Source organism: Suricata suricatta, chromosome 11 (assembly GCF_006229205.1).
Source record: "Suricata suricatta isolate VVHF042 chromosome 11, meerkat_22Aug2017_6uvM2_HiC, whole genome shotgun sequence".
Classification (NCBI taxonomy): domain Eukaryota; kingdom Metazoa; phylum Chordata; class Mammalia; order Carnivora; family Herpestidae; genus Suricata; species Suricata suricatta.
This window is the reverse complement of record NC_043710.1, coordinates 27,604,942-27,613,406: the sequence shown is the minus strand read 5'-3', so window position 1 is coordinate 27,613,406 and position 8,465 is coordinate 27,604,942.

Here is an 8,465-nt window from a genome sequence, read left to right as displayed (position 1 = left end):
TCTCCCACTCCTGGCCCCTGTTTCTCTCCCTCCCTCAGGAGAAGGACCCACGACGATTCTCCGCCCTGCCGGTCCGGGCGGACAAGACAGGTACCTCCGATCGCCGATCGCCGGGGACGAGCGGCCCCAGCCTTCGGGTTACGACAGAAGGACATGAAGGAGCACTCATTAAGGAGCACTGAGGAGCACTTATGCTCCATGACAAAAAAAAAAAGTCGACTTCTAGGAATAGAGCTTAAAGAACCAAAAAGGATTGCATATTTTCAAATTTGCTCATTGCAGTGTAAAAAGTAAAAAATTAGAAATAAGGGGTGCCTGGGTGGCTCAGTGAGTTGAGCATTTGGCTCTTGGTTTCAGCTGAAGACATGACCTCACAGTTTGTGAGTTTGAGCCCCACATCGGCTCTTCACGGACAGTGTGGAGCATGCTTGGGATTCTCTCTCTGTCCCCCTGCTCATGTTTTCTCTCCCTCTCTCTAAATAAACAAATAAAACTTTAAAAATATAGAAATGAATGTCCAGCAGTAGTTGAAGAATTAGTTGAATTATGGCATGTCAACATAGTAGACTATGACGTAGCTATCAGAATGTTAATAAGAAAACTATTTTAGACAAAATTTTAGCACCAAGAATTAACCAGCCACTTTTCCATTTCCTGAATATCAGCAACTCTTATTTTTGGGCCCTGTTTTTGCTTTCTGCCTGAGCTCTAGCTACTTTTCTAGCCCTGTAGTTTGGAACCAACTTCATAGAGGCCTCAGAGTTTTATAAAGTGTGTTGGTAGTTGCGTGTGGGAAGCAAGGGAGAGAGCAAGACTCAGGATTCCACTTTTATATATTATATTATATATTATATATTAAGGTGTCACGTAAGCTTTCATTTGGAAGAACTACAGTGTGTCTTTAAAAAAGACCCAACCTCACTTATTTCACATGTTATATGGATAACTCCTTTGGGATTTTTTGTCCCATTTCTCACCTCCTGAAGATGCCTTTACAATGTAGCTTTTAGTATTTTTAGCAATACTCCTTTACTCTACCTTCTTCCCTAAGTCAGTCCACAACCAAAAGGAGAAGATTCAATAACAGCATTGACTTGGGGACAGCCACTTATGAAAAGACATACATAAAAATTTAGAATACTACCATTAAGTGGTTATATCAAACAATAGTATAAGACATGTTTCCCCAAAAGCAGAACCTGAGATGATGATTTGAATGCAGGTAGTTAATTGGGAGGCAGCAAGAATGACAGAGCAGGAAGTGGGACTTGGGCAAGAGGACAAGCCAAAGGGTATATTATTAAAGTTGTTGCTGTTAGCAACAACGACTCCCTTCCATGAAGACCACTGAGAAAGGGCAAAATGCCTCCCATTAGCAGCCCTTCTGGAAGTCTGGAGGCTGACTTATCCACTGACTTCTGTTCTCCATTGATGGAGAGATGCAAACTCCCCTACACTCCAGCAAGCTCCAGTGATGTCATAAAAAGTCGAATACAGAAAGACACATGGCAGGGTCTTGGGATAGAATGCTGTGAGCATGAGGTTGAGTCAGAACTGAGCCAGGGGTATGATGTGAGCACCAGAGGGGCCTCCTATAACATGTCATGAGCAATGCTTCCTCTGAGTTATTTTTAAAAAATTTTTTTAATCCTCTGAGTTTTTAAAGTTGTGAGCAAGCAGCCATATTAGATGAGCAGCAGAAAAATGAGTACACACACATAAATATAATAAAATTGGTATAATGAATAGCCCAGTGCTTACCTTGTTACTTTCATAAATGTTCTCCAGGAGTGGATGTGTGTGTGTGTGTGTGTGTGTGTGTGTGCACGCGCGCTTGCATGCCACACTATGAAGAGACTGAGTTTCATTTTCTACCTTGAACAGAGCCATAACTTTATGAAACTTGAAGACACATTGAGCAGGAGGGTATAAGTTTCCCCAGAATTTGCAGAAATTTAAGAGAAGTTTTGGACTTCCACAAGGTAGGTGAGCCTATCACACCTAATCTTAAGTAACTGAGAAATTCCATATGACAAAATTGAATCTGATACCAAGTAATGAGATGCTAGTAGTTAGTACCTATTACTAACATTAGCATGCATGATAGGGGCGCCTGGGTGGCTCAGTTGGTTGAGTGTCCAACTTCAGCTCAGGTCATGATCTCATGGTCCGTGGGTTCGAACCCCACATTGGGCTCTGTGCTGACAGTTCAGAGCCTGGAGCTTGCTTTGGATTCTGTGTCTCCCTCTCTCTCTGCCCCTCCCCCACTCATGCTCTCACTCTCTCTCTCTCAAAAATAAAATAAACATTGGGGGAAAAAATGCACGATAATTAGGTGAAGTCTGGACCACTCCCAACAAGCTTCTTTTACCACCACCATATCTAGAGCTTTGGGACAAAGGGAATAGAGAAGTAACAAGGGAGAGGATATAAACCAGTTTGCAGGGGGCTTTCTGCTCGGGCAGAGTGTGCTTTAGGGTCTTAAACCTAGGCTGTAGCCGAAGAATCTAGAGACTTGTTCTATCACCCCTCTTTGAAGTTCAGTCCTTCAGCAGCAAAACCCCTGGAAAGTATTTGCCTCAAGTTGTGTTTGTAAACGAGGGGGACAACAGGAATATAGTGGGACTATCTTAAGTATTGAAATGTTTTTTCTTTTCTTGTTGTTGATAGCGGTTCTGTGTATGTATGTGTGTAAATCCATGAAGGGTCTGTACTTCTCACGTTGGTACACCAATGTTCCATTTAGCCTGAAGGTATAGACTAGACTGAGACATTAGGAAGGGCAAGGGAGTGTTTCCATGGTTTTGATCATGCCATTCCATGCTTAAAAGGTTCTGATGGTTCCTTAATGTGAGGAAGTATACAAAAGTAATTAAATGTTTTGGTATTGGGCCAAATATGTGATTATTTTAACACAAAAATAAATAAATATGGCAATGGATTATAATCCTGTGTTCAAGGACTCCCCCCAAGACCACCCTCACATTCAAAATAAATAAATATGGTAACAAATTATAAATCTTACATTTTAAATCAATAAATATGGTAATAGATTATGGACCCCCCCCCCAAGAACACCCTCATGTTCAATAATTATAGGAACTCAAAAGTCAGAGAAGTTGTTATACTGACGGCTACAGTTTATTACAGTGAAAGGATACAGATGAAAATTGGTAATGGAAAAAGGCACCTAGTGCAGGGGGTGTAAGGGAGACCAGGTGCAAGCTTGCAGTGTCCTGCCCAGTGGAGTCCTGTGGCCATTAATCAGTGAAGTATTGTCAACCAGGAAGCTCACCTGAGCCTTGGTGTCCAGGGTTTTTACTGGGAGTAGGTCACATAGACATGGCTGACTGCCCTGGTGGCTGACCTCAATTTTCCAGCCCCTCCAGAGGTGAAACCGACACTGTGTGGTCCAAAGACCCCCCACCATAAATCACATCATTAGCATATGTGGTATGAACCAAAGCCTCAGGTAAACAAAAATACTCCTAATGGGCAGGGCATTCCAAGTGCTTAGAAGTTATTGCCCTGGAACCTGGCAAGGACCAAATCTTTCTTTGCAATGTACAAACTGTCCACTTTGGACAAACTGGACCTGCTTAGTCAATCCTTTACTATACAAATCCACTGAATAAAATAAGAATCCATGAGTCTGTACTGAAATAGATAAGGAAAATTCATTCCTGTAGGAGAATGATAACTAATGATTATAGAACAAATGATGGAGATAGAAAAATTACTATTTGGTAAACATAATAATAGTTGCTTCAAGAAAGAATCATTAGTGGAGGGAGCACTGAGTAGATTGGTGACCCCCTAAAAGATGTGTTCATGTCCCAATCCTCAGAACATGTGAATGTGACCTTATTTGGTAAAAGGGTCTTTGCAGATGTAATTAAATTAAGGATCCTGAGATGGGATCATCCTGGATTACCCAAGTGGGCCCTAAATCCAATGACAAGTGCTCTTATAAAAGACATAAGAGAAGGGGTACGTGGCTGTCTCAGTCAAAAGAGCAACTCTTAAAAAAAGAAGAGCAACTCTTGATCTATAGGTCATGAGTTCAAGCCCATGTTTTAGTAGAGATTACTAAAAAATAATAATAATAATAAATAAAATAAAATAAACCCCCCAAAATATGAGAACACAGATATACAGAAGAGAAGGCCTTGTAAAAACTAAGGCAGAGATTGGAGCTCCGTGGCCACAACCGAGGAATGCCACCAGAAGCTGGAAGAGGAAGAGATGAATTCTTCCCTAGAGCCTTCAGGGGGCGCACACAGCCTGACAGACATCTTGATTTCAGACTTCAGAATAGTGAGACTAAATTTGTTTTAAGCCAGTTAGTTTGTGATGATTTGTTGCAACAGCCACAGAAACTAATGCAGAAGCTAAAAACAGTGGTAAAAAGAATAATGCCTCAGGAATTTATGTAGTCTTAAAGTACCCACAAGATATGTATTAATTATAGATTAAAAAAAATTTTTTTTTTTGAGAGAGACAGTGCAAGTGCGCGAGGGACAGAGAGAGAGGGAGACACAGACTCTGAAGCAGGCTCCAGCCAGGCTCTGAGTTTTTAGCACAGAGCCCAACATGGGGCTTGAACTCACAAACCGTAAGATCATGACGTGATCCAAAGTCACTAGCTGAGCCACCAGGTGCCCTGATATGTTTTAATTAGAAAGGAAAATATAGTAACTCTTCAGTGAGAAACCTGGCAGGACCAGGCTTATGGAGTTTTGGAGTCAAACAAACATAGCTGGCCTGAAGCTTCATTTGCATCATCATCAATTTGTAACTTAACTTCATTATGCCTCAATTTCCTGTAAAACGGAGATAATAAAAACCAATACCCACATCTTAAGGATATTTTGAGAATTAAATGTAACAATCTATGTAAAGCTCATAGCACAGGCCCTAGCACATACATGTTCAATATTTATTGGTTATCCTTTTTTTTTTTTTAAGATTTTATTTTTAAATACTCTATACCCAACATGGGGCTTGAATTCACAACCCCAAGATCAGGGTGGTACAGTCCAACAACTAAGCAAGCCAGATGCCCCTATTTATTGGTTATTTTGATGAGAAAAGCTATCATCTACAGAATGAGGTTTAAATTTCCTGTAATCTATTCAAGGACATAGAAAATACACTCAATGAAAGACTTCATGATCAGGCCATACCCCTCTCTTTCCAGCTCATACTTAAATTGTTCTCTGGTCTCCTATCATTCAACCTTCCTTTTTCTAGACCGCTGATCAGTTAAGCCATTCACCAGAGCCTGAGTCCATCCATAGCCAAAGCTCAGACCATTTCTTATACATACAAAATTGATGATCAGGTATGCTCCTTGAAGTTCTGCCCATTGAGAGGAATGTACCTCATCATTGTCTTTCAGTGACACCTCTGAGTGAGGCTGTGGCTTCCAAAGAAGCAGGCTCTTCTGACTCCATCGCTATCTCCCTGACAGATATGACCGGCAATAGAGAGCAGTCAAAGATGACTGATAGTGGGGTGCCTGGGGCTGAGTCAGTTAAGCATCTGACTTTGGCTCCGGTCACGATCTCAGGGTTCATGGGTTTGAGTCCCATTATCAGGCTCTATGCTAATGGCTAGCTCAGAGCCTGGAGCCTGTCTTCAGATCCTGTGTCTCCCTCTCTCTCTGACCCTCCCCTGTTCATGCTGTTTCTCCCTCCCTCAAAAATAAATAAAACATAAAAAAAAAAAAAAAAAGACTGATAGGGTTAAGCCCCAGAGACAGAGAAAAGTGGGACTTACTGTATTTCTGATGCTGACCTAAGGGAGTGAAATTAGGGCCGTCCTGACAAAGATGGGGCTTATAGTTCTCAATGCCAGACGAGAAAGGAAAAATGAAAAACTAAGCCCCCTCCCCTCATCAATTCACTTCCCACAGACATACTCCGGATATTCTTGGTAAGACCACAAACTTGACCTCCTTGGATCTTTTGTTAACAGCTGGTCTGTTTGTAACATTAAAATACATGAACTTATTGACTGCCTTTCCCAACAAACTAATAAACAAGGCTGTCTCAGTGGAGATGGGAATTCCACTGTTAATTCCTCCATCTGATTGCCTCCATCACCTTAAAGCGGTGGCTGGACGATGGGCCTCGGTTCCCTCAACAACAAAATAAGGGTGATGAGCTACTCAGTCTAACTCCAAGCTTCGTACAAGTTGAAATACTTTGTGATTTTCTAATGAGATGGGAGGAAAGCTGGGAAATGTGAGGACACTGTTCATGATATATTTTGAGGCATTAATAACTCCTAGACAATAAACTCAGAAAGAAGTGAAGATGGAGGTGAAAAAGAGGAAAGACTCCTTCTGAAGTTTAAGATTCTAATTTAACTTGTGACCAAACTGCCTTTGATTTCATCGATTTTCAAAATTTGTCCCCCAGTTTTAGAACTGAAATAGTGGGCAAAGGAACATCATGTATGGGGACAGAGGAATATTATTTTTAAAATACTCACCAAAAATTTCCCTTAATTTCTTTTCTATTTAAGTGACATAAATAAACTACATAACGATATGAGGGACTATAAAGGTTTTATTATCGCTTGTTTGGTATTGTCTGCATAACTCATTCTGAGTGGTGGGTATCTCAAGCTAAGTGCCATAAAACAGTTACAGCAGGCCACTCCACTTCCTACTTTCTGTGAAGACAAAACGTTAGTGCTCACAAAAATACTTATAAATGTAATAGTAGTGAGAACATTTTTCTTTTATTTAGATTACAGATCTCCAGTCTGTAGTAAGAAAAATAAATGTTGTATGGAAGATTTATGTTACTTCTCCGCAGGATCTCAGATTATCTGGCAAATTCCTTCCCCGAGGAAAACCACTTTTCAAAGAAACCCTCAGCAAATGCATACTGGAATTACCATAAAATTGGCAAGATCACTTGTGTCTACGCGTTGGAATTCATTTGTAAATAACGACTACTCACTTCCTGGCTTCCTGGCTTCCCCACCCCGGACCAGACTCCCAAGCATCACAGGTGCCAAAAGACTTAGAAAAAGGAAGGAATAGGAACAAAAGGATGTTGGCGCCTGGAGGAAAACAGAATCTCCCCAGAACAAAAATAATCTCAGAAGGAATAGCAGATATAGTATCAGGTATTACTGAAATTTAAACTCGCTCTTAAAATGGTGAACAGCGATAGTTTTATTTACTAGGTCTTCTACGATGCCTGTCTGTTTAAACCTTTAAGCTTATCTTGAGGGGCAGATTTCAGTGCTAAGCATATAACAGTCTTTAAACTAATATTGATTTGTTTAAGGGTGATGGTCAATAAATATAAACTTTACTGTTTTACTTTATGCCCTAAGGACCAAATGATGACTTCTATGATCCCTAAAGTTCACTATTCATGAGTTATAGAAGAAACACAGCTCTAACACAGAAGATCCTCAAATAATCATTAAATTAACCCCTGCCAAACACCGTGAAGGTCAGATAGAAAATGTTTGGGTAGAGTCTTGCTGATGTCCCAAGACTCAAACAAAAAACTCCAACACAAAGTGAGCACAGTGAGTCTAAATATATTGTAATTAAAGTCATCCAGATGGTAGTTAATCAATGAAGAGGCGGTATTTACCATGGGATAGAAGATTCTGAAATCCAGAATGAGAAAATCCCTAAGGTGGGGGGGGGGACAGTTAATAAGAGCCCCTGGGAAAGGTCCTTTCATCGAGGACTGGAAAATAATACGTTTGAATTTAAATCTCTTTGAATATAAATCTCCCCTAACAGCAGGAAAAGGGTCCTCTAGCCCAGCAAGCTTTGTGCAGGAAGGGAGTAAACGGAACTGTAAAACAGCCCGCTCAGCTGTTTCTGGTTTGGGACTGGGCGCAGAGAAAGAACTCGCGATGTGGGAAATGAGTATTTGAGACACTCAAAATAACTCGAAGGGTCAAATAACGAACTCCAGGCAAAGCGTTGACAAGCCTCCCCTTTGCAGCACCTACTCTGGGTTTCCGCTCAATTTCCCCTCCCTCCCGCGAGGCGAACTGCAGACGCGGCCCCTTCCCACGCGGGGCGCGACGAGCGTGGACAGCTCCCCTAGGAGCAGCCGAGGGCGGGAAGTCCGCGGCCGTTGGCTACTGCTGGCGGGCACCCCTCCGGGTCCCCGAAGCCGGCTGGCCCGGCAGGCCTCGAGCCTTCTCCGCCCCAGCTAGGCTGAGAGAGGCGGCCGGTGGCGGCAGAGGCCTCGCGAGCCGCCCGTCTGGCCCGCGAGCCGCGAGCGCGGGGCGCTGAGGGGAGGCGGGGCGAGGCCGCGGGGCGGAGGGGGGCGGGAGGTGCATCCTGGGAAATCCACCAACATGGGGCGAAGCGGCCACTGCCGCCGCCGTGAGTCCTGGCCGCGGATGCTGCCGCTTCCCTGACGCCCGGCTGGGGCCTCACGGCGCGCCGCGGCCTGGGTCCCCCGGCAGAGACC